Below are 24730 nucleotides of genomic sequence, written 5' to 3' on the forward strand. Positions count from 1 at the left end.
ACTGAAGAATTAGGTAATAGAAAATGCTTTCACGTTCATAAAAAAATCCTGAAAATATATAACAATTTGTCTTTGTTTTCCAAACTGAAGGAGTTATTGTTACATTTTTTATTCTATAATAAATGTCAGTTTTGTACCAAATATAATGTAAAACTTAATTTACTATTTTATTAAGCATCTTAATGTTAATTTTAAAATACTTCCCGCTCCAAAGTATTTGGTAGGGACATATAATTTAGTTTATGTCAGACTATATACAGTACATACCTTTACTGATAATTTGCAAGATATATAATCAGTAACTGACACGAGGATTCTAGTATCCTCTCTCTTATAATGGCGAAAATCTCACCTTCCAGTTTTGAAAATTTACGAATAATGAATGTAGTCTGTGTTGAAGAGTTATGCTATCTGGTTATACTTACACAAAGTAAATTATTTCGCTATAACAAAACCAGCCACGTGGGGGAGCTTGGTTTGAAGGAATGTGTTCAACCATGCCGAGGAAAAAAACTTTTTCCTACTACAATCAGTAGGCTGAAGATTAGTCTGCTATTATGTGTTGCACACAGGAAGCGCATTCTGGATTACTTTAAATATTGTGCACACATACGAGTGCTTGGGCTACATTAGAATTTACATTGTAATGTGACGCTATAAGTTGCAGTTATTATTTTAAAACGAGTTCTTTTTTCTTCTGTCACGGGCGTTTTGCCACACCTTTTGGCCATGGTGGAAGATTACATCATTGTGCGACTACATGAGCGCAAACTATGGACGTCTCCTCTGTCTCACTGGATTTCTCAAATAAGTGTCAACGCTTTCTCTTAAGCGTAAGCGGCCTTTTAATCAACGGGGGAAACGTATGCAAATTACACGGATACACATATTTTAAAATAAAGCCATACATAAAGCCATGGGTCATTTTTAAAAAGAAAAAAACAATTAATCAAAAATAATTAAGCAAAGAGGTTCTAATCTACAGTACTCTCACAGCCGAATGATGCATCTCGTGTATTTCTGTATACCTTGTGATATTGGGTCTGCTCAGACATGTTATTTTTTGTCTTAATGACAGCAAGAAGAGAACACGACATCGATCCAAGTGCGTTTCATTCTAACCTAAGTAACTTTGTTTAAAAAATAGACTTTGTAAGTGCTGTTGTCTTGAAATATTATTTTGCGTGATCGAATAAATTCTATTTCAATAGAAGATGTTGGTAAAATTTTTTTATCAGATATACATTTAGGGTTAGACGCGTAGATCTCTAAATTAATCATCTAATGATGGATCTTTACAATGTTAGTGTTTTGCGTGAAAAAAATACTTTGCTGTCTTAATGTAACCGTTCTGTGCTAATGCTTCACTACATGTGTAAGTTTCATTGAGACCGAAACAGTGTTAAGTAGCTGGATGTTCATCAATATCGTTTTGCTACTTCAAAACAAACCAAGTATTATGAATTAGAGAAAGTAGATTGTACAGGAAGAAGCCAAAGACAAATCTTCCCGACACCGGCTGTCACTGAACAAAATACACATTTTTGCCCAGGCGTGAGATCATAGGGAGTTTTAAATTTAAGACTTGTATTATTTTATGGAAGTTGTGCTGCTCCACGTTTAATCTCATCATTGAAATGCACAATTTGACACAGACGGGAGTAGTTTGTCCTACTGTAATCATTAACTAAAATATACAGAAACAGGCTGGGACTATTTTCTCTAATGCTTGTTATTTTTAATCCAAGCCAAGCAGGTCTAATGATGTGCAACACATCCGGTGAAACGAAAATACTACCTTAAAAATAGGGAAAAAAAACCCACTCCGATCACCTTGTGTTTCACTTGTCTTGGACAGAGCGAGATCAGACAGCTCATGCAACACGAGTGGAGACTGCACTAGGCATGCCACCTGTCTTTTCTATAGCATCCGACCTTTATTTTTGAATTGCCTGAAAATAATGCTCGAAGCAGAGGCGACCATGCTACAGAACAAGCAAGCACAAATTCTCCTGTATTTCACGTCTGTTGACCGGTAATACTGGATAATCTTGAGATGGACGGTCTTCCAAAATCAGAGAACTGTACTTTTTTTCAAAGAAACAAGTAATAGGTTTATTCCATGCTGAAAAGAGAACGCTTACAGTCCTGGAAATGTCTTTAAAGGTAAATAAATGGAAGGCTATTTTAGGAACCTTCGAACCCACGTTTTATAGATTCAAACTAAACATTACCATGCGCTTATCGATACCGCACTGCAAAGCCGCACCTTTCCAGGAGAAGCGTCTCCAAAGGATTCCGGCTCCCGGCGCACGTCATTGTGATGTAGAAATACAGTCGAAGGCAAAACTCCACCTCCCAGAATTCCCGCTTCCCCGTGCACATGTCCTGTCGGCAACCGGACTCTACGTCACATTCCTGCATTCTCCCCCAGTGTGTCAGGGACATAATCTTTCCTCCTTTACACGTTTCTCTCCACAAAAATACACCCATGCGAAGAGCCATGACACTGCAACAAGGGATTTAAAACCAGGAGGTAATCACGGACTCCCCATCATCCTGAATTCTGGAATTGGGTGAGAATCCATGTTTTTATAAATGAAGTTCTGCAAGTTTTAAGCCTCCTTGCCGGCTGTTTAGAGTGTTTACGGTGTGGTTAAGCTCAGTACTAGACAAGTGGGTTGGATTTTGTGCAACTTGCAGTTGCGATTTGCTGCCAGATGGGCTCGATAAATATTACCAGTCTGGACATTTAATTTATTTGTATCTAAGAGAGTGTTGTTTTCTTACATACATTTGATTTGTACGCTTTTCGGGCATGGTAAAGAAAAGTTGTATTATTATGTTAACCTGTTGAAATGTTAATTTGGTTGCTTGCAAGTTTTGTTTTGGGAAAACAACAGCCTCACTATTTCACTTAGTTTAAATTTGGATGTCAAGCTTGTGTACCGCAGTGATTGTAAGTAAAGCATGATCAGTCTTTCCCAGGAAGGAGCTTTTCTTAAAAAATTACACGATTTAAATCAGAGGAGACTTACGGTTTTGTCTGTCCATACAGACTACACAATGTCAGGGCGGGGAAGCAGGCATTTATGGTAGGCCAGGCGTAGAAGTGGTCAAAGCTTTTTGACGAATGTCCGAATTAATACTTTTGTTATGGATATTCTAATGTTCCCTACAATTGCTACATACTCGTCATTATTCTTTTTATTTCAATTCTTAAAGACGACCTCTTTTCAAAGAAATGCCAATGTGTGAAACCAGGCAGCTGTGTCATACCTGCCAGTTCACACAATTTGGTCACAATACATTCCTTAAATGACTGACTGTGCTGTACAAATGGTTTCGATGCTTAAATGCGTGCACACTTTTCCGGCTGCTGAACAGCAAAGCAGGCGATCATCTGTAATATAGTCATCGACTGTTCATCGCCGAGTTGTTCTTCAAAATGCATCTTGAAGCGAACAATGGGAAATTACTTCTTCTGACAGTTATTAAAAAGTAATCACATATGCACGCCTTTATTCCTTTTTTTTAAACCAGGAATATTTAATATTTAATGTTTGTGTGGAAATTGCCAACGTCTGTTGTGGAAGCATAGTCGTTGTCTGGTTAATTTGTCGAACCATTTGTCACGTTTAAAAAAACGGGCGTGGTTCACGTAATAAACATCAGTCTCGATCGTGTTTTACAGCAGCATTCCCAACAAATGCATGTGGAATTATTTTCCGTGTCTTCCCGGTCCAGTCATTCGACAATAGGAATAGCGGTGTACACAACGGGAAAAGAAATGGGCTGCAGAGCTGTCTGTCTGGAGTATGGTGTCCGTGTGCCACGTACGAGGGAGCACATGGGATGATGAATAGGTGAATAGAGCGATGTTAATTTGGACCAAGTTCCTCAGATTGCATCAATACCTCCATGCAGTCGCATCATTCATGAACTGCATTGATCCATCGGCTGTTTCTCCTTCATGCGCAACCGAGCAGCCATCCCTTCGGGCCCGTTCAGCAAGCTTTCAGACACGCATCCCCATTACAGTCCATTTATTGATCTGCAGTTTCTTAGAAGGACAAAAGTATAGAGACTGTTGTCCTCCTTTTATTTTTTTATTTGAACCTTTAATTTAATTTGAATCAGCTCCAGGTGCAGTTAATTATCTTAAGCATTACATAACCTGGTGATTACATTTTAATTCTGCAGTGTTAGTGCAATCCTGCTGATTTGTGATACTTTTCTTTTGCTGAAGTAAAACATGGACGCAAACCACATGCTGTGTTGAACTGTCATTGTTCCTGTCCTTGAATGCTGTGAATATCTAGGTTTCAACCTGAATAAAGTCTCTGTTGGCACAGTGTATTTATTTTGAGATCATTATCACATTAGGGGGATACAAATCAGACTTAATTTTGAATGTTGTCAATGGAGAGATCCAGAAATCACTATATTCTCTATATAGTTCAGCATTTTTGTTTGTGGTACCGGAGTGCAGAGCCCAGCAGAAATCAACTCACCAGCTGGAGACTTGATATTAAAAGGGGAATTGCAGTGCAAGTTTCTCAGACCGATTATTAAATCTCTGCAACAAAATAAATTCTTGACAATATAGCAAAAATTCATAAACTTTGCATAAAAATACTGTATGGTCACAATTGTTGTTGCAAACTCCTGGTCTCGGCACGGTTGAGAGTTTGCATGAATTGTGACTTGATTTGGCCCTTCCTGCTCACTAGTCACTGTAATAACTAATATAATGTGATGCAAATAAGTACAGGTTGTGCAGCAGATATTTCATCACAGAAATCTTCCAATGTGATCTGAATGCAGAATTAACAAGTAAGTAGTAATTGTTGGTAAAACCGTCTTGCAGTTTGAGAGCAATATTTCTATTGGATTAAAAGATATGTTCACAAGCCTGCTTGTTTACGATGTAATAGGGCCACTTCACCTCAACAAACAAGTGTTGTTGCCTCTTTTGGAATTGCAGACATTTTATTGTAGAGATTCACTAATCAAGGCTGTTAATTTCTAACCCCAAAATATGTAAAAATATGAAAAATATATAAAAATAGCACTGCAGTTTTTTTTAATGTTGCCTTTTTGGCCCTGATGTTAATTTCTGCATGCCTGTGTGTGCATCCTGCGATGGACTGGTGTCCCATCCAAGGTGTATTCTGCCTTGTGCCCATTGTTTGCAAGGATAGTCTCCAGCTCCCTTGCGACCCTGTGTTGGATACAGTGATTCGAAAATGGATGGACCTTGCTTTGGTGCAAAGAACAAGTTTGTCTTTTGTTGGTAATTGGTTCTTAAAAATAAAATACTCAACAACATCCTGAATACCATGCATAGGCATGTCATAGCAGGTTCCTGTTGATTGCAACTAAAAAACCTTTGTCTGGTGTGGGTATAATGTCATGTGAAAGCTACAGTCTTATGACAGAATTGTCCTGGTAAGTCTGGAGTCGAGTTAAATATTTTTGGAATGTATTAGAAACATTAAAAGTAAGGAACTGTATTTGTTTCTTTTAGAGACGGTCATCAGCATTGTTTAAAAGCATAAATAAAAAGCTGTTTTTTGAAGGCTTTTACTATATTAAAACAGTAGACAGTTGCTGTCTAGGGCAGGGGTTACTTTAAAGGCAGCACTTGAAGAATTTAAAAATTTGGAAAAGCTGTTAAACTGGTCCAGCCCACTAAAAGCTGAGCTGTAATTAAAACTCTCCAAACACACTGGGCCTTCAGGGCCAAGATTGGCCATCCCAGGTCTAGAGAAGGGGACAGTAGTTTGGTGGTTCTATTTTTATCCTTTTATGTAGCACAGATTTTTAGGAGATGCTAAAGTACATCTTTTCCTATTGGGGAAATATAGCATTTGTTCTGAACCTTGAATTGGGGGTGGGGGGAAAGCCTTCTCAGAATGGTAGTTAAAAAATCTTTATTGGTTTGTGTTCTTTCAAAGTAGCGCATGTAAGTTTCAAACATTTTAAAGGAGAAATTGTGAAATAACACTTAGAAACAGGTTTTAAGGGGAGAGTCATATTACGGCCAACACTCTCTCTATAAAATAACTATTTAGTACCCGTGGGGGAATCGATGTTCAGTTTGGTCCTATTAAGTATATATTTTTATCTGCACTCCAGCTCAGTCTCAACATAAAAACTCAAGATACTAGGCCTTTGAGTACCAGGATTGTGCAGTAGCTCATCAGGAGAAGATTCACAAATCTTGTGTTCTTCCAGCTTGGTCACACTGTTAACAAGCCTGTGCTAGAAATATTGCTTTTGCTTTTTTAAAAGCTGGTAATGTCACTGTTTTTTCCCCTATGCTTTATTGAACAAACCCTTGATCTGACCTTTTCAAAAGTTGTTTGCTTGCAAGGCCCTGCCATCATGATTTTTAAGAAATGGAAACTTTTCAGTGTCTTTTAAGATGTGCTGCAAAGTGTCTGCAGTATAATAACATTAATGCTTCATCAAGGAAGGAGTGCATTATACTGTCTCTGGGGGCTGGGGGCTCTCTTGTGCACCTGCACCTTATACTTGAGTTTCCTGGGGTATGTGTAAGAGCAGAATATTGTTATACAGTGATGAAATCACTGATTATGAATCTTACTACCTTTCTGGATGTAACAGCAGTTTTATTTTGTTGGAGGGATTTATTGCCTGTTTAGTAAATGCAGTTTGGTTCAGTTCTGTATTCCTGACCATTGGGTTTATCATTTATGTAGTTATCTAGGTTATCTTTGGCAAACCTGTCTAATTACAAGCACTCTTTCAGTTGTTAGTCTAAACTGTAATAGAAGAAGTATTTTCTTTCAGTGTTCACCTCATACAGAGGTTAATTAATCATCTTTAAATAAGCATAAAATCCTTGCTGTGCTGAATTTATCACCGTTTGGGTGTACTTAGAAATGCTCAGTGTGCACAAGATTTGCACCCCATTGATTAAATCATTGCTTATTGGAACTATGTTTACCCTTCAATGCAAAGCTGTGAGTGATAAAGGTTATCTTGACTAAACACAGTTACAGAAAGAAGGGGTTGGCTTTTGATTGGAATCAGCCTGATGCTGAAACAAAAGCATGCCTTTGCTGCTGAATGATTTGTTGGCATTTGAAGATAAATGGAGGCAGACTCCTCTGTAATTTCGGTGGTGTGTCAAGCAAAGAAGCTTCTCTGTACCGTCTTCTGCTTTTCTGTCAGGTTTGGCCAGTGCTTTTGTTTATAGCTAGAGATCTAGAGGAAATCTTGTTATCATGGCGTTGTGTATACAGTGCCTTGCGAAAGTATTCGGCCCCCTTGAACTTTTCAACCTTTTGCCACATTTCAGGCTTCAAACATAAAGATATAAATTTTTTATTTTATGTGAAGAATCACCAACAAGTGGGACACAATTGTGAAGTGGAACGAAATCTATTGGATTTTTGAAACTTTTTTAACTAATAAAAAAATGAAAAGTGGGGTGTGCAAAATGATTCGGCCCCCTTGCGTTAATACTTTGTAGAGCCACCTTTTGCTGCGATTACAGCTGCAAGTCGCTTGGGGTATGTCTCTATCAGTTTTGCACATCGAGAGACTGAAATTCTTGCCCATTCTTCCTTGCAAAACAGCTCGAGCTCAGTGAGGTTGGATGGAGAGCGTTTGTGAACAGCAGTTTTCAGCTCTTTCCACAGATTCTCGATTGGATTCAGGTCTGGACTTTGACTTGGCCATTCAAACACCTGGATACGTTTATTTGTGAACCATTCCTTTGTAGATTTTGCTGTATGTTTGGGATCATTGTCTTGTTGGAAGATAAATCTCCGTCCCAGTTTCAGGTCTTTTGCAGACTCCAACAGGTTTTCATCCAGAATGGTCCTGTATTTGGCTGCATCCATCTTCCCCTCAATTTTAACCATCTTCCCTGTCCCTGCTGAAGAAAAGCAGGCCCAAACCATGATGCTGCCACCACCATGTTTGACAGTGGGGATGGTGTGTTGAGGGTGATGAGATGTGTTGCTTTTACGCCAAACATATCGTTTTGCATTGTGGCCAAAAAGTTCGATTTTGGTTTCATCTGACCAGAGCACGTTCTTCCACATGTTTGGGGTGTCTCCCAGGTGGCTTGTGGCAAACTTTAGACAAGACTTTTTATGGATATCTTTGAGAAATGGCTTTCTTCTTGCCACTCTTCCATAAAGGCCAGATTTGTGCAGTGTAAGACTGATTGTTGTCCTATGGACAGACTCTCCCACCTCAGCTGTAGTTCTCTGCAGTTCATCCAGAGTGATCATGGGCCTCTTGGCTGCATCTCTGATCAGTCTTCTCCTTGTCTGAGCTGAAAGTTTAGAGGGACGGCCAGGTCTTGGTAGATTTGCAGTGGTCTGATACTCCTTCCATTTCAAGATGATCGCTTGCACAGTGCTCCTTGGGATGTTTGAAGCTTGGGAAATCTTTTTGTATCCAAATCCGGCTTTAAACTTCTCCACAACAGTATTACGGACCTGCCTGGTGTGTTCCTTGGTCTTCATGATGCTCTCTGCGCTTTCAACAGAACCTTGAGACTATCACAGAGCAGGTGCATTTATACAGAGACTTGATTACACACAGGTGGATTCTATTTATCACCATCAGTCATTTAGGACAACATTGGATCATTCAGAGATCCTCGCTGAACTTCTGGAGTGAGTTTGCTGCACTGAAAGTAAAGGGGCCGAATAATTTTGCACGCCCCACTTTTCATTTTTTTATTAGTTAAAAAAGTTTCAAAAATCCAATAGATTTCGTTCCACTTCACAATTGTGTCCCACTTGTTGGTGATTCTTCACATAAAATAAAAAATTTATATCTTTATGTTTGAAGCCTGAAATGTGGCAAAAGGTTGAAAAGTTCAAGGGGGCCGAATACTTTCGCAAGGCACTGTAGCTGTGCTGTTTTCTCCGGTATTCCATTGGCATTGATATGTGTTTGCAAGAAACCCTTTCTGCACCCTTCGATGAACAGTAGCATGTTTGTGGAATTTCTTCATACTTTGTGTCTTGGTAAAAAAAAAAAATGATTGTGTTTAATTCTAATTAGAAAGGATCAAAGTTTTGTTCTAGAACTCGTCTGAATCACAAACAATGGTTCAGTTAACCATAAACTGTGTAAACCAGTCACACACATCCCTTTCTGACTAAACTCACATTCAAGTTGCCCATAATTGGGCTCCTGACGCATATAGGATGCTAACAAACAGGCCAGGTGGGCTGAAGACCATCTTTTCATTAGAACCCTTTTTTTAAGTTACGAATGATATAGGGCTCAAAGTTATCTTTGGTCATCACTCCACTTGATGGCTCTTCTAGAGACACGCCCAATAAGTCAGTGATTTTCACACCTGTACTGCAGATCTTAGTTTTTTAAAACTTTTAACTTTTAACAACATATAAACTTGAGTGCAGGTTGAGTCCTATAGACTAGATATTGCTGGTTGCAGTCATTGTGACCATATCTGTGGAAAAATTCAAGTACTGCCAGGGGTTGGATGGGCTTCAGTGGGCCAATTCTACTTGATTTGATGGGGATCAGCAACTTCTGTTGGTTATGTAAGACACTCTGAGAGCTGAAATTTTCCTCCAGTCAGTGATATGCTTTTGTCTGGCTTGCAGTATTTAAAAAGGGTCCGACCTTTGTGTTTTAAAGGGAAGCATATATCGTTTTCAGTCCTCCTTTACTGGTACAAGAGTCGTAGAGGCTCAGAAAGGTCACAGTAGAGAGATGGCCTTTCTTCCCATTTCAGTGTTCTCATTTAATTCTAATTCTGTATAATGGGAGATGGCCAGAAACTTGAACACCTGGTGAAAAATTGTGCATACAGGGATCATGCAAAGTTCCAATAGACAGACACCCCAAGATGGAATTGAGACCAGGACAGGCATTGAGTGGGAGGGAATATCGCTGACCACTGTGGCACCATGCACCGTGCTGCATGTGTTAACATTTGGCCATTCCATATCTGAAGGATCCCCAAAAGAAGACAAATTATGCCAGACAAATTCATGCTCCATGAGGTATAATAGCTGAAAATGATCAGTGAAACATCTCATTGCAAGCTTTTCTAATGAAAGGAGGTGCCCATTTATTGGAGCCCAGCATATGGTTCTCATGCTAATGCGCTGCAGAGCCTGTGCGTCAGCCCTTGGTTGACCCCTGGAGCCAGCATTGCATTTGGTGTGTGAGCTGATGTGGCAGGGAGGCTGCAAAAAGGTTGATTCTTAGGCCCCGTACTGCACTTCAGCCATCAATACTGGAGCCTGAAAGAAGAAAAGTGCTGATGGAGCACGTAATTGCAAATCAACATTTGTTCTTGTATTAAACTATAATTAATGTTGGCAAGAGGCAAGTGTAATGTAAGCGTAAAGCATGAAGGAAACAAAAAGGTCTACCTTCATATATTTAATCTGTGAATGGGTGAAGCAAACCACCTGCTTTTAACAGATTTAAAGCATTAATTTGCTGATCTTTATTAGTTTGACCCATGTTGAAAGATTGTAATGCCTGTGTAGGTGACATCAGGAACTTGACTGCTTAAGGACTTTCAAGTACACTAACTGGAGTAATTGCCATCATTAATTTTTACAGTGAATTTTGTGCCTTCGTGCTCTCTCTCCATTGCTGCCATTGAGCAGCGTTTATCCTTAAAAGTGATTTAGGGAGCACTTTAAATACCCTGGAAACCCTTTTCTCGCTCAAAAATCTCATTTTTAAAGCCACAGTTGGCATAGTTCTGTTTTTAAAAACATTAAGTGTGGCCAAATACAGAATTCGTCTCAGCTGTTTCCCCCAGTTGAGGGCTGGGAGAATGCTGGGTAAATACCGGGAATGTGAGAGCCTAGAAAATTCTACCAGCGCAGGCCTGCGCAATAGCAAACGTGCGTGTAACAATGAAGGCAGCTGTGCAGTTCAGGCGGCCAGTGCTGGCCTATGCTTCCCACTCTGTGCCCAACCAGGTCAAAGCTGGCTAACAATTGGCCCATTGTCATCTTCACCCCTTTCATGATGGAGTGGATGACATCTCTGTGGTCTTGTGCCTGAGTGGCCTACCGGAACACAATCCGCCTTTATATCGTCGTTATTTGCTCTTTCGTTTCACATGCACTTTCTGCAAAGAGTTACTGCTGAAATTGGAGATGATGACTGTCATTCAGTAAAGGATTTCAAAATGTTTAATATTCGTGGAGTGTCATAATACAATAGTTTAAGCTGTATGATTTGCCAAGAGTTATAATACCATGTGTATGATCAGCTCTTGACTATATTGTAAATCATTATAGTGTAATTTGAATCATAGCGAATGTCTTGTTCCATAATTATCCTTTTTTCCTTTGGGATTTGTTTATGCAGTACTTTTGACTTCACCAGATAATAAACACAGTAAAGTGAGATAAATAAAATTTGTTTTGTTTTTCCAAGGAGGTCTTGATTTGATTTAGAGTAGAATTCACACTTACATTAATGGAAGAAAGCACAGAGCTTCTCCAGTTCAGTTGCTACATTTCCATACCAGAGATAAAAGCTATAGAAGAATCCTCTCTGTTTCTACATTGTGCTTTGGTTCTACTGGGTAATTGGATTAGAATATCAAGCCTCTTTTGTACAGTATAGTAGCTTCACTTGCAGTTGTTTTCCATCTTCTGAAAGTATATAAAACAATTATATAAGCTTTTGCTTTGCATGTTAAAGTACACTTAAATTGTAATACTAGTGTAGTATTTTTTTTTTAAATCAGAACACCTTGTTTTGGGGTACAGAGTACTGCCATATTATAGGAATGCTAAGAGGTTTGCTGTACTTGTATTTTAAAATGCAATTTAAAGATCTCATATAAGCTTTAACAATATTGTACTTAATACTTGGTGGGATCTCATCTGTTTTATCCCGTTGTGGTCCTTTTCCATACATATACATTCTGCAGGCTAGTTGTAAATGGTCTAAATATATAAACTGTGATAGGGAACTTCCTCTTTTGAGGCAGAAGACAACAGCTCTTCCTGAAACAGCCAAACACATCTGAGCTATAAACCCTGATCATACTGTGTGTTCAGCAGCTGAGCAACGAAACAAAGGAGAAATAAACCAAAAGAGAAACAAGAAATATGAATGTTTGTGAACTGCCTTGTGGTGCTTGGGCCCTGGGTTCAATTCTGATCCTGGGGTGCTATCTGCGTGTTCACGTGGCTTTCGTCTGGGTGCTCCAGGTTCTTCCTACAATCCAAAGACATGCTGGTAGGTTAATTGACTGCTGAGAAAGTTGGTCCTAGTGCGTCTGTGCCCTGCGACGGATTGCATGGGAAATGCATGGGACTTTATTGTTGTCATGTCTTTTCTTTGTTGAGCAAATATTCATTTTCTGAACAGCCGTACAATTAGATTGGGCGAGTCTGTTCTGGTGTTCACAAGGTCTTTTCAGGGAGAACAAGTGTTTCTTCAGGCTCTGAACTGACTGCTTTACATTTACGAATTAGTTTGCATTGTTGTAAAAATAACATTTTTTAGAAAACAACCAGATCTTTCTTAGGTTTTTTTTGTGGCAAGAGAAGGTATTTAATATTATATTAATAGTTTTAGATGAACCTTGTAATATTGGCTCATTAAAAAAAGCTGAAAAGTAGTTAATTCCGCCTCAGTGACAACCAGGAATTCAGTACGGACTATACACTATATAAAATTATTAATGATGAGTACATATGAGTGAGCACTTTCAGTGCTTAAACAGTTTAGGTTACACGATAGAGAGCTTAGGCAGTACATTGGCACAGTGGTTTGCATTGCTGCCTTGCAGCGCTGGGGCCCTGGGTTAAAATCACAGGGTGCTGTCTTAGTGGAGTTTGTACGTTCTCTCTCTGTTCACGTGGGTTCACTCCAGGTGCACCAATTTCCTCCCACAGTCCAAAGACATACTGGTAGGTTCATTGGCTTTTGGGAGACTTGTCCTTGGTTAAGTGTGTTCATTTGTGTGTACACTGCGATGGACTGGTGTCCCACCCAGGGTGTAGCCTGCTTGAAATGCTTTGTTTGCTGGGATAGGCTCCAGCTCCCCCTTGACCCCGTGTTGGATAAAGGGGTTAGAAGATGAATGGACATCGCGCTCCCCATCACTTTTTCTGATGTCTCCGGGGAATCACATTAGTCTGAGCTGTGAATAAAGCAATAAGCAGGAGGGTCAAGGACTGTTTTGCAACCTCTGCACCCTCTTTCTCTCAATCCAAACATGGGCCCAGTTAAAATATGTTAAATATGAGTTTTATATATTTGTTTATACATTTGATAAGTGACTGTTTCCACTACTACCGTAGTCCCACAGCTGTTTTGGAGTGTGCCAAAACCTCAATATTTTTGATGCAAAGCATTTATGAGATGCATTATAGTTCATTCGATTCTTATAATTCTTGTTTGATTTTTATATATAATTTATATATTTATATTTTATATATGATAAAATTGTTATAGATTTGATTAGTGACTCTCCCCACCACTGCTACTGTATAGTCCTCTCCCAGGCTTGAGAATAGAGGAGTGGGAGCGAGAGTTTGAATTCTGGTTTTGGAAAAGAAGTGAAAAGCCGGAAATTGAGGCACTTGGTGGAAGAAAGGTGGTTTTGACAAACTCCTGGTGGACTTTTTTCTGATGAGCCATAGGAAGCTGCTGTGTAATTTGAGGGGAGGTGGGCTCTTTTGCCATGGAAACGCTCAAGAGGATGTACTTGAGTCTGAGTGTTATCAGAACACTTTTACACCTCAGGTTGAAACTATATCTAAATATTGTTATGCTTCACTGTGAATTCAAACCTACCCCTGACCTTTAATTGTGAATCATTACTTTTGAAAAAAAATATTATTGAACAGCTTTGGTGGGCCCCAGCCATTACAGTGCAGCAGCCATTTTGCGCCAGAACACATTAATGGGTGACTATGGAAACAGCTGGAGTCGAATTTAGGAAGCAAACTGGGATTCATTCAGGATGAAGCTTTATTAATGGATAGCGCAGATGTTTATACATTTTATAGAAACAGGTCTGGATTGAGTCGAAACTGCACTTATGAAGATGGTTCATTGTTTGCCAGTGGATATTTTGATTTGTCTATTTAAAAACCAGCCTTTAATTTTTGTGTTGGTACGTGGATCAAACAATATAGTCAAGCCTGTATTGTAGCCTGCTTTAAACTGCCTTGTACCCAAGGCATTTATTAGAATGCTCTTGCTATTCAGAAGTGGGAATACCTCGGTTGTAGCATTTTTTTGTTGTTGTTTTGCCTTTAATTAAAAATGATGATTTTCTTCTTCTTGGACAAAGTGGTATTAATTATGTTTTACACCAGCTGTCTCAGTGAGTGTTCTGTACCCTTTAAGGAGTATATCCCAGGTTTGTTAGGAGAGATCTCTGGAGAAGTAATCTGACTCCTCTGTGTGTTAAGGAAAGCACACAGCTGAGAAACCTTAGGGTACCTCTTCCTCTTCATCTGTCTCATCTGCCTTTCAGTTGTGAGATGGTGACTTAGTGCTGTTTAAGAACAGAGAGCAGCTGGGTTGTCTTGTATATAAGTGTGGTTCCCACATAAACATAGTCTTGCTTGTGAGCTCTCGCATGGGAACGTAGAATAGTGAGAAATCCTGTTTTTCTCCTCAAACCTTTTCTGTGGATGTTGCCAGGCAACAGCCCTCAGCTTGTCTCTGGCTGGTAAAAGGTGAAATTGTATTCAAGGAGGGCTGAGAATTACTAATTTATTTTTATTTCTCAGGAGGTGTCCAGTATTTCTTGTGTACTTATAATTCCTGATAACTGTTACATGAATGTTATTTTTTTGCTCGTTTCACTAGAGTGTTACAATTACTTTTGTTGAAATGCTGAGTCATGGGATTTTTAGGATTGTGTTGCAAATGAGGAAAAGGCCTGTACCTGTTTTTCATTATGGGGAGCTTGGGAGGCATATGATATCAGCTCTATACATTGTCTCTGAAAGTTTTTGAATTATATGGTTCTCTAGCATTTGATAAATTCTGCCTTTAAAGTGTCCTGCAGTTTTGAGGGGGTAATGTCTACAAATGTTGTGTGCTTCTCGTAATGAGCAGTGTAGTAACACTGAGCTAGCAGGCAACATCTTTGTCTGTTTGTCTGTTTTGGGGAGTTTGTGTAACAAAGCGAAGATTGTATTGGAATAGATTTACATCTCTGCCTCATTTGAGGTCCCCTCCACTTTCTTTAGGAGGTAAAGTTCATGCCAAATACTTTAACACCCCAAACACAAAATCAACAAAAAATGCACATACGTGTAGTAGTAATGAATGTGCAAAAAACAAGAAGAGACAATAGCACACCTGTAGATTTATCATAATTGCTTGTGATATGCTCTCCTGTCCTGTTCCTGTGGGACAAAGCTAAACCTCCGCCATTGGCATGGTCTTTGTTTAAGCAGTTGTACATTTTTACAGGGTTGTGTTTTTTAACAATTACTGTACATGCTATTACTTAGTAACAGGCTCTCAGCTGCAAAATACAAACACAGCACTTTCTAGATGCATTGTGCCATTCCCAGCGCTGCTGAATTGTGAAAGACAAGCTTTTGTGGAGTTTTCTGGGAATCTTGTCCTGCATCTGCTGTTCATCCATTGGGAATCCTAACAACTGGACACATCACACTCCTAAGTGAGGTCTCTGACAGCGACAGTCTAAGACTGAGACTCCAGCTTGGAACATAAGAACAGATTTTCTTTGGGTACCAGCTTCATTGCATTGCATTTTTGTGAAATAGGACACCATTTGCTCATTGGTTTAGGTTGCCTATAAAATAAAACTTTTCCTTTGTGGCTAGTAAGATATTTGCTGATTAATAGTTTGTGATTATCGAAGAGATGGATAGTCAAAGTATGTTTGCAGTATTGCTGTCCCACCAAGCCATTGATGTATTACAGTACAATAAGACTGTTCTAACCTTTCTAAATGCCACCGTGTTACACTTAATTATTTGTGCATTGTTCCAAAGTATATCTTAAATTTTAGTAATACTGTACATCAAGAATGGGACACTAGAAAAACTTTTTTGCTATTAAAATAAAATAATGATGAGAGCAGTTTTCAGTTCATTTCTCTGTTCCAAGTACAGTAAGCCTGATTTTGAAATTAAAACATGAAGTGTGAATGTAATAAAAAACAACTTTCAGCCTTTTCAAATACAATATTCTCATTTGCCGAATGCTATTATTGACATGATAAGATTACTATAACTTTTGATCAAATGTAGTCAAATTATTATACTATTCATTAATTCTCATCTTAATTGATAACTGTAGGTTCTTAGAAAACAAAATATATTCACAGTCGCTATTTGGTAAATAAAGTCTACCACTTGAATGGTTCAGAATTTTATCCACAGCTGTCTAATTTGTATGTGAAACAAGTACAGACACACGGCTACACACTTGCATGACAGCATCAAAACAATGGTCACGTCCATAGTAGGAACTTGAACCAACATCAGAGGTCTTAGCAGTATTTAAAAACCAGCCCAAACAAATCTTTAACTGTACAGCATCCTTGCACCAAAACTTCTCCATCGATGGGCAATTGGATAGTATTCGCAATAGTGAAAGAGATAGATGGGATAACAAAATGAGGTAACCCTGTAATCCTAACCCTATTAAAGGATCTTGACAAGTGTCCACTAACATCTTGTGAAGTGGTGTTGGTCCCCAGGGGAATGCTTGTAGAAACCTATGTACATCCAGATATTAGTTTGTCAGGCACTGCGATGAGAAAGATTTTAAAAAGGCTTTACTGTTAGGTGCTGATAATGCAACGTTTAAAAATTTGTGCGACTTACAAACTAACGATTTTCTATTGGCATGTGCCAGGACAACTGGTGAACACAGAGGTTGCGCAATGTGTCACAGCTAGGGACCGATTCCAGTAGCTCTGTGACCGGGGGTTGGATACCTTTCACATTGCATCCTGGGAGCAGCAAGTAAGTCTGTCAATTATTCACAGAGTGGCACAGTGGCTGTTCTGTGTACCCTCAGGGCTGCAGGCTCCCTTTTAAACAGATGGTAGGAAAATCTCTTCAGAAGTCAGTTTTTCATTTGCGGGGCTTCTCATGGTATGAAAACCATTTCCTAAAATGTGCATGTCTGCAATGTTAGTTCTTTGTATACTAAAGTATAGTCCTGTGCAGAACATTACTTTAGTAGAACTTTTTAGAAAAAGTGGTGAGTGTGTCAGTTTACATTCCAAGATTTAGTGATGATGAACATCTTCTGATGTGACAGTGCTAATTTACGATCATTCTTCTTTTTTTATTGTGGTGAGGTTATCCAAGTGGACCCATTTTTCCATATGGCCTATCTTAATGATAATGTGCAGATGCCATTAATGAACACTGCTTTCGTACTTTCACAAAATGCATGGTGTGAAGCATTCAAAAGCAGTTCATGAATGTTTGCAGCATTACTAGACTGTGGCTAATGCTATTACAAGTTGTTTGCAGTTGAACTTTAGCCTTAATCTTGAAAGTCTCTATCTTACAGGGTGAACAAGGCCAATCTGTTTCTCCTGTCTAGTAGGGCTCCACGAGGACTGCACGGTCACTGAATGAGAGTTGACAGTGCTAGGTGGGCTAGGGGTCAGTGAATTACCAGTGACTGCGGCCATGCCATTAAACTATTGAGTTTGAGATGATGGTCCCTGTGTATACTTTTGTTCTTCTAGGAGTTCTCCATGTCACTCCCTCAGTCTCTCCTGAGCGCCTGAGCTGAAAACAACAGTATGTGAATTTATACCCCGTACTTTAGGGTTCCCAATCTTTCATTCTACAGTAGCAAGACTTGGTTTTATAAAACAAATGGTAAAAAAAACTGGAACGTCAAACAACTGAAGGATGATTAGCCTGGGTAATGGATGAAGTTTGTAAATATCTAGCAGAGTTTTCCATCTGTTAGATAGTTAGCATTCTATGATAACAGAAATGTATTATTTTCAAATAACACTAGAGCTGTTCTAACTTCCCTGGTCACCAATGATAGATGTTTGCCTTTTGGCTGTTTTCTTGTGCACAACTGTTGTAGCTCCTGCCTGGAAGGGGAGTGTTTAAGTACATACTGTACATAAAGTACTACTGTACATGCCATGCCTTTTGACCAGCTGCCATTGACTGCCTCCAATACTGCTGTAAATGTAAAAAACTGCATTGCAGGATTAATAAATAGATTGTTAATCCAAATCAAACTTTACTTCACAAACATACTGTTGCAGTGCATTTTGTAGCTGTGGTTGTCGGAGTTCTGAGGACTGAAGAGCTACATCGATACTCAATAGGCTGAATCTCACTAGGCAATTAACTCATAAGTGGTCTTCAGCAATTGGACTAATGCATTGTGGTCTGTGAGTGAGGATAATAGGATGCTTCAGTGAGTGTCCAGTGAAATCAATAAGTACTCTCTGACTCTTGTGTGGCCTGCTTGTGAGATTTGTGCAATTGATAAAGGATCTGTTAAAGTTCATGTTTTCAAATTGTTTTAAATTCAAAGTGTGGCTGTTGCTGGAGATATGCACTTAAAACTGACATGAAGGGAAGCCTTGCTTTATTGTTATTCCAGTGCTAATATTAAAGTTAAAGCAGTTTTGCTGGGGAGTTTAAGCAGCTTATTAAGTGAGATGTGAGTTTTCCCAAACAATTGAAATTTACACAGGCAGCTCTAGAGAGCTTCTTTGAGGACCTTAATCTGTGCAGTATCCTAACACTTAATTAAAACTGCTTTTTGTTTTCTGTGCTTTATTGTTGTTTTAGTCTGCTTTTGTATGCATCTTTTACATCTTGGTGTGTCAGGACTGTAAGTCACATTGGATAAGAGCACCTGCCAAATGAATAAATGTAATGTATGATTGCATTATTAGATATTCCTCTGTTACGTCATGCACATTTACAGATGTAGTACTGTAAACGAAATGTGTAATCAACTAGCCAGGTACAGTGTTTCCTGTAAGAAAGATACTGCATGTACCTGTTGGATCAGAGGAGTAATCTGCTTCATCAGCAATTATGCTGTATATCTAATACTGTATGTGAACAAAAGTAAGAGGTTTCAGCTAAGTAAGTATGGGGATTAAGTGGGAAGACTACTTAGCAGTTGATTAGCAGCTGGAGATTTTTTCAATTGAGTGATTTGTTTCTGAATGAGGTAAGGTAATAAAATATGAAAATTATGTCGCATTCCAGGCCTAGGTCTGATAAAGGAAAAACTTTTTTTAATGAAGTGGTTTGACCATATATTTATAGTTGTGCTAAACAAAGGGATCCCCCAGTCGTGCAGATTTTATGGACTTGTGAATTCAGGACAGTGGATGAGACACCCATTAGAGAACCCCTACATTTGTGTTGCACTTGTAGTATCTGTACGGAATGTCTGGGTTTAGAAACAAGTACCTGTGTTCCGAGGAGTGGAAAAGGATGCTGTTAGGAATTGAACTTGCTAAAGATGGGACAAAGGAGTCAAGAGCTATTACTTATCTATTATGAGTTAATAAAAAGCATGCAGTTACCAAATTAAACCTAGAAACCCAGCATACAGCATTTGAAATAAGTAGTAAATCAACAGAGGCCATAGAAAAGTCTTAAACAGATCTTTTCAGATTTGAATAGCCTGTCCAGATGGCTGTCAGGAGGAAGGTCCTCACAAGTACTGGGGCTATTCTCATAACATTGCCATTACTGATACATCAAAGAAGCAGGCTTGTTGTAGTTTACAGCATTTTACATTTTAAGCTTGCCTTATTTTTTTTTCCAGCTGTTTGCTTTAGCTAGATATATTGCAGTGTGGCACAATTTCTTCTGACTGTTTTGCAGGTTTTCTAAAATGAATCGGTTAATTCAGGACCTATTGTCCACATTTATTGTAAGGAAGTTACTCTGCTACCAGTTTTACATTCATAGTCATTATAGTTCACTTCTCAGAGGGATTGACCTTTGGCACCATTACACCCAATAAAGAGTAGTGAATTAAATTACATTTTGAAAATGAGAATTTGTGAGCAATGCAGTTCTAATCACAATAGTCTGAAAAACATTTTTATAATATAACTTTAAACTTTTAGGATCATATGAGTTAAAATGTAGGCCTACATATTCAGTGTTTTGAAAAATCCATCTGCTAAGCCAAATTACATGTAACGTGCAGTAATCAGTTATGTGGTACAATACACAATGTTTAGCTTAAAACCACCAGGCATTCATGGTTTTATATAAGCCCACAGTGCTTTAAGAATACTCTTCCTTCCTATTATTTTTTTCAGTTATGTAGTTAAATTGACGATACAGTGTTATTGGTTGTCAAACAAGCCATCAGCTTCAAGGCATATATAGATACAGGCAGCGGTACCATTGTACAAAATATGGTGAGCCTTGTGGCACTGAGAAGGAAATCTCACTTGACGAACATAGAAATCAAAGTTTTAGCTAAATAAGTCTTCTAGATTGTGGCTTAATGTCATGTTTCACCTAATGCTGCATTTAAGACTCTTGATCGGAGTTCATAAAACTGGTCCTGTTAACATTAGATGCTGTCCTTATTAGATTTTAATATGTGGGCTGTCTTTATTAACTAGCTTTATCGAATGTCTTAATGTATTATAGTCATTGAAGCCTTCCTTATCTCTTCTCTAATGGCAGCAAAGGGCTTTTTGCTGAGAAGATTTGAATTCTAGCCAGCAATAGAAAACTTGGCAGTAATCCTTTTATGTATTTTAGAAATAACCCCCCACCCCCCAAACAAACAACACCAGATACAAGTAAATCAAACTCATGCAAGAATTCTTTCAATGATTCTTTGAATGGACTGATCCTTCATTTACTTAGAAAACTTGAAACCTCTATTATATTATTACTAACTCCGAAATGTACAGGTTGGAGCAAATAACCTCCTCACATTTGTTCTTATGTGCTCACTACCATAAAATAGTGTAACAGTGAGTGTTAGTATTTTTATTATTTTACAACCTGTCCTGTAAGGACATATTTTTTTTTATATTGGAAGCATTAGAATTCTAAATAAAGAATATTATCATTTGAACTTTGTGAACCTGATTTTGTATTTTCAGGTTCATGAGCTGGTTGTCTGTAGGTTCTCTCACTGGGCTGAGCTACAGTACAGCAGCTTGAAAAGTGTTCTCATGGATGAAGAGCACCTTGAATCAGTCTTTATTTTAAAGGTTCGCTTTTTCCATCTAAACTTTACTTTTGAAATCTTTATTTTACAGCTGCAAGAAAAAGTTTGTGAACCCTGAATGTACTGTGTTGTATAGCAGCCCAGTCTTGGTGCTGGAGGGCTGGTTATGTAGTTTTTCTAGATCAGCATCTGAAAAGCCGTTAAATAGGTCCCGTTAAGCCAATATTGATTTGATTTGCATTGGTAAACGTTGGGAATTAAAACTGCTGACATACTGGCCCCCCAGGACAAGGACTGTACAGCCCTGTTTGATACTCAAAGATGTCAATGGCATTGGGGAAAATAAAACAGACATACATCTGTTAACTAAAAAAAGAAATATGGCTGCTTCTGCTGATGGAAGAGTTTGATGGAAGAAGCAGTGTGAACTGAACTCCAGTGTGGTTGAGGGTTGAAGCATCTGAGAGGCTCCTGGTGTCCTCAGGGAAAGAGGAACTGTACAGCTGCAAAGTAAAAATATCCTACATGCTGTTGGAGACGAGTTCACACATGAAAAGTAACAAGTAGTGGTTTTACTTTTTTTTTTATTGGTCTGTTTTGGAGATTTTCTATCTTGTCATATTTGTTTTAAAATTAGTATGTAGAGTTTATCCAGGTGTATTTAATTAATTATTCACACTATTCCTGGTCAGTACATGTTTTCATGTGTATACTGGTCTTAGAAGAAAATTGGTATGTTTTGAAATGTTTTCATGGCTTACATTTTAGGCTGTCAAGTCATATGTAGTATTTCATCTCTGGAGGAGTGAATAACTGATTGAACCAATGCTTAAATTTAAGGATCTGTGTTAATCTCTCAAAAAAAGCAGTGAGAGTACACAAGCATTGTGGTTAAGCAGTCACAGGCAACACAGGTCTATGATTAAAAAGGATGTGTTTATAATGAAGTGCAGCTCTGAAGGAGTGGTGATCTAATTTGGTATCTCTTATACTTTATTGAGATGTTCATTGTATTATTGTTTAATGAAAGCTTTACATCTCTAGCAGAACCTAGTATTTATCACACTTTGCTGTCAGGTTTTTCTTCTGCACAGTATACACCCCTGTATCAAAATTGTCAATTGTTTTAGTCGTATTCAGTACGAGACAAACATTAGGATCCAGTATTCATAAAATGTACGGTTACTTGCATTGTTAAGCGCCTTGGGGCAACCTTGTTGTGAAAGGCGCTATATAAAATAAATTGAATTGAATTGAAAGGAATCTATAAGATTGGACTCTGATTTTCTAATTAAAGTACTTTTTAATCAATTTAAGTCTCCCCAAAATGATTGCAACATTTTATAAAAACTAGAGGGGATAAATCAAATGACACTTTAGTAAATCAGTGCAAGTCAAGTTAAAAAAGATTTATTGAGCTCATTGCCACTGGTTCCTAAATCTGCTGTAATAGTAAATGTGTTTGTAAATTTGCCAAGTCTATTGTGTACACCAATTAGACTGTGATGTAATATTTCCTGCAGCAGAATCTCAAAACATGTTTCCGACACCAAACCCATCAATCTTTCAGTGGCTCCTGCACCAGTTGTTTTTGTTGTTTGCTTGGCTGTACTGTAATTTACTAGAGAGCCTGAAGGAGGCATGCTTCATATAATAGATACTAGTATTTCGTGGCTGTATTTGTATGGAATTATAACAGTCTAAGTTTTTAATATGCAGACTGCTTCATTTCACACATTCTTTTATATAAGCATCCCAGTTATACAAAAGCCAGCTACTTTTTAAGACGTTAATAATTAGATAAATACAAGTTTAACTTTAATATTCCTATGTTCCTTTTTTTTTCTATGGGTTTTGGAGGTTAAAAAGGAAACACATGTTGCAACCCTCACAGCTATCCTCAGTATTTTACATATTGTAAGTTTTGAACTACATTTATGGACAATCAGCTCCATGACAGTCATTAACCTCACAGATGTATCATAAGTAATTAACTCTTAGTAACATTCATTCCAAATCTCTTTATTAATGAATCCACCAAAAGATAAAAATACTTTTTAGTTGTTAACAGTGTTTTATCCGTAAATGTTTGAACAACAAGTTAAATGCATTACACACCTGCTTTCCTTCTCTATAACTTTCAACATGGATATAATACTATTTATATCTGTTCTGTGATGGCTAACAACTCTCTTCCCATTCCACAAACAGTAGTTCAGGGGAGTTTGTAAATCCATATCAATGTACAGCATTTGAATAAACCCTTTCTCCATAGTCATGGTTATTGCCTGATGGGTTGTCCCTTGACCTCATTTCTGGCAGCTTCTTCCTGAATGCATGGATTCACTAACGTACAGTAACAACAGAGACCGGAGCTTTAGACCTGGAAATGTTTTGTTTTTGAAACACAAAGGATGTGAGTAAAAACATGAAGAGATCAACAATATTAACAAAGAGATTGTTGTTGAATTTGAGCTGTTCCTGGATTTGTAAAACAGTGATTTTGAACAGATTTACTGTTTTTAAATACAGCTATGACTGCAACTGTTTTTACAAATATTTACTTTTTTAAAGCACTATAGTAAATTGCTAATTTGTGATTAATATATTTATTACTACTTAAATAGCTTAGTGTACAAATTAGTTCTCTTCAAAATGAATAAAAAGCTTGCTGTAAAAATGCTATGCACTTAAGGTGCAATATAGTATCAAAGAGAGCAGTGGTATCAAGAAATGTGTATGCCAGGTATGACATGCTATAACAGGGCTTTTGGAGCATATGCCATTTAAAGATGTCTTGGACTGGTTGGCCTGACATTCTTGTAGTGCCGAATCATTACTTAGATGTTCTGCAAATGAAATTATGGAGTTTCTCTTAGTTTCAAATGTAAAGTGGCCTTTTGTTGTAAAAACTATGAGTCACCTGCATTGCTGAATGATTTGGGTAACCCTTTGCTAACCCAAACTACACTTGCATTGTTTCTCTTCATTGTAGACCATAAATCTTGCCTTGCCTAAATCATACTTGATTGTAGTATGGAGACAAATGGAAAAAATCTAATTAATTTAAGTTATTATTTATTTCAATTATTAGTGTTTTAGATTTAAAATTAACATTTAATTTTTAATTGTAATTTCAACTGAGACAACTGAGAGCATGTATAAGTTCAATATAACTGTTTTGCCCTGTTTTGTGTTCATTTTAACAGTTAAAATAGTTAATAGTTTCTTGGCTTTATCTTATTTTCTTTGAGTTGAATGACCAAGTGAGCGGATCTAAAACTTCTATTGCTTCTGTGGTTTCTAAAATGTCTTTTTAATTTTAAGTTCAGTAACCCTTCAGCAAAGCTTGTGATTCTGTTGTTGGTTGCTATGACTTAAATTCTGTGCAACTCCCTTCCTTGAGGTAAGCTTTTGTTTTTGCTTTGAAATAAGTATGAAATACCCAACATGGAACAATCTGTAAAAAAACAGCTTTATTTCAAAATCATGTATATCACTAAAGGGCATTTTACTCCCTCCGAACTGTCAGTTACCCCTGAATGTTGAAGACCCTTGT

The 24730-nt window shown here is 38.0% G+C and overlaps 1 protein-coding gene across 2 annotated transcripts in view; it reads left to right on the forward strand.

Moving 5' to 3' along the window:
- Positions 1–2420: 2420 nt before the first annotated feature.
- The window catches only part of ctif (CBP80/20-dependent translation initiation factor), a 139844-nt gene continuing 117534 nt past the window's right edge, over positions 2421–24730 (forward strand). For both annotated transcript variants that reach the window (XM_015340089.2, XM_015340094.2), the window contains exon 1: positions 2421–2576. The gene's annotated coding sequence lies outside the window, so the exon portion shown is untranslated. The remainder of the gene's footprint in view (positions 2577–24730) is intronic.

Source organism: Lepisosteus oculatus, chromosome 3 (genome assembly GCF_040954835.1).
Source record: "Lepisosteus oculatus isolate fLepOcu1 chromosome 3, fLepOcu1.hap2, whole genome shotgun sequence".
Classification (NCBI taxonomy): domain Eukaryota; kingdom Metazoa; phylum Chordata; class Actinopteri; order Semionotiformes; family Lepisosteidae; genus Lepisosteus; species Lepisosteus oculatus.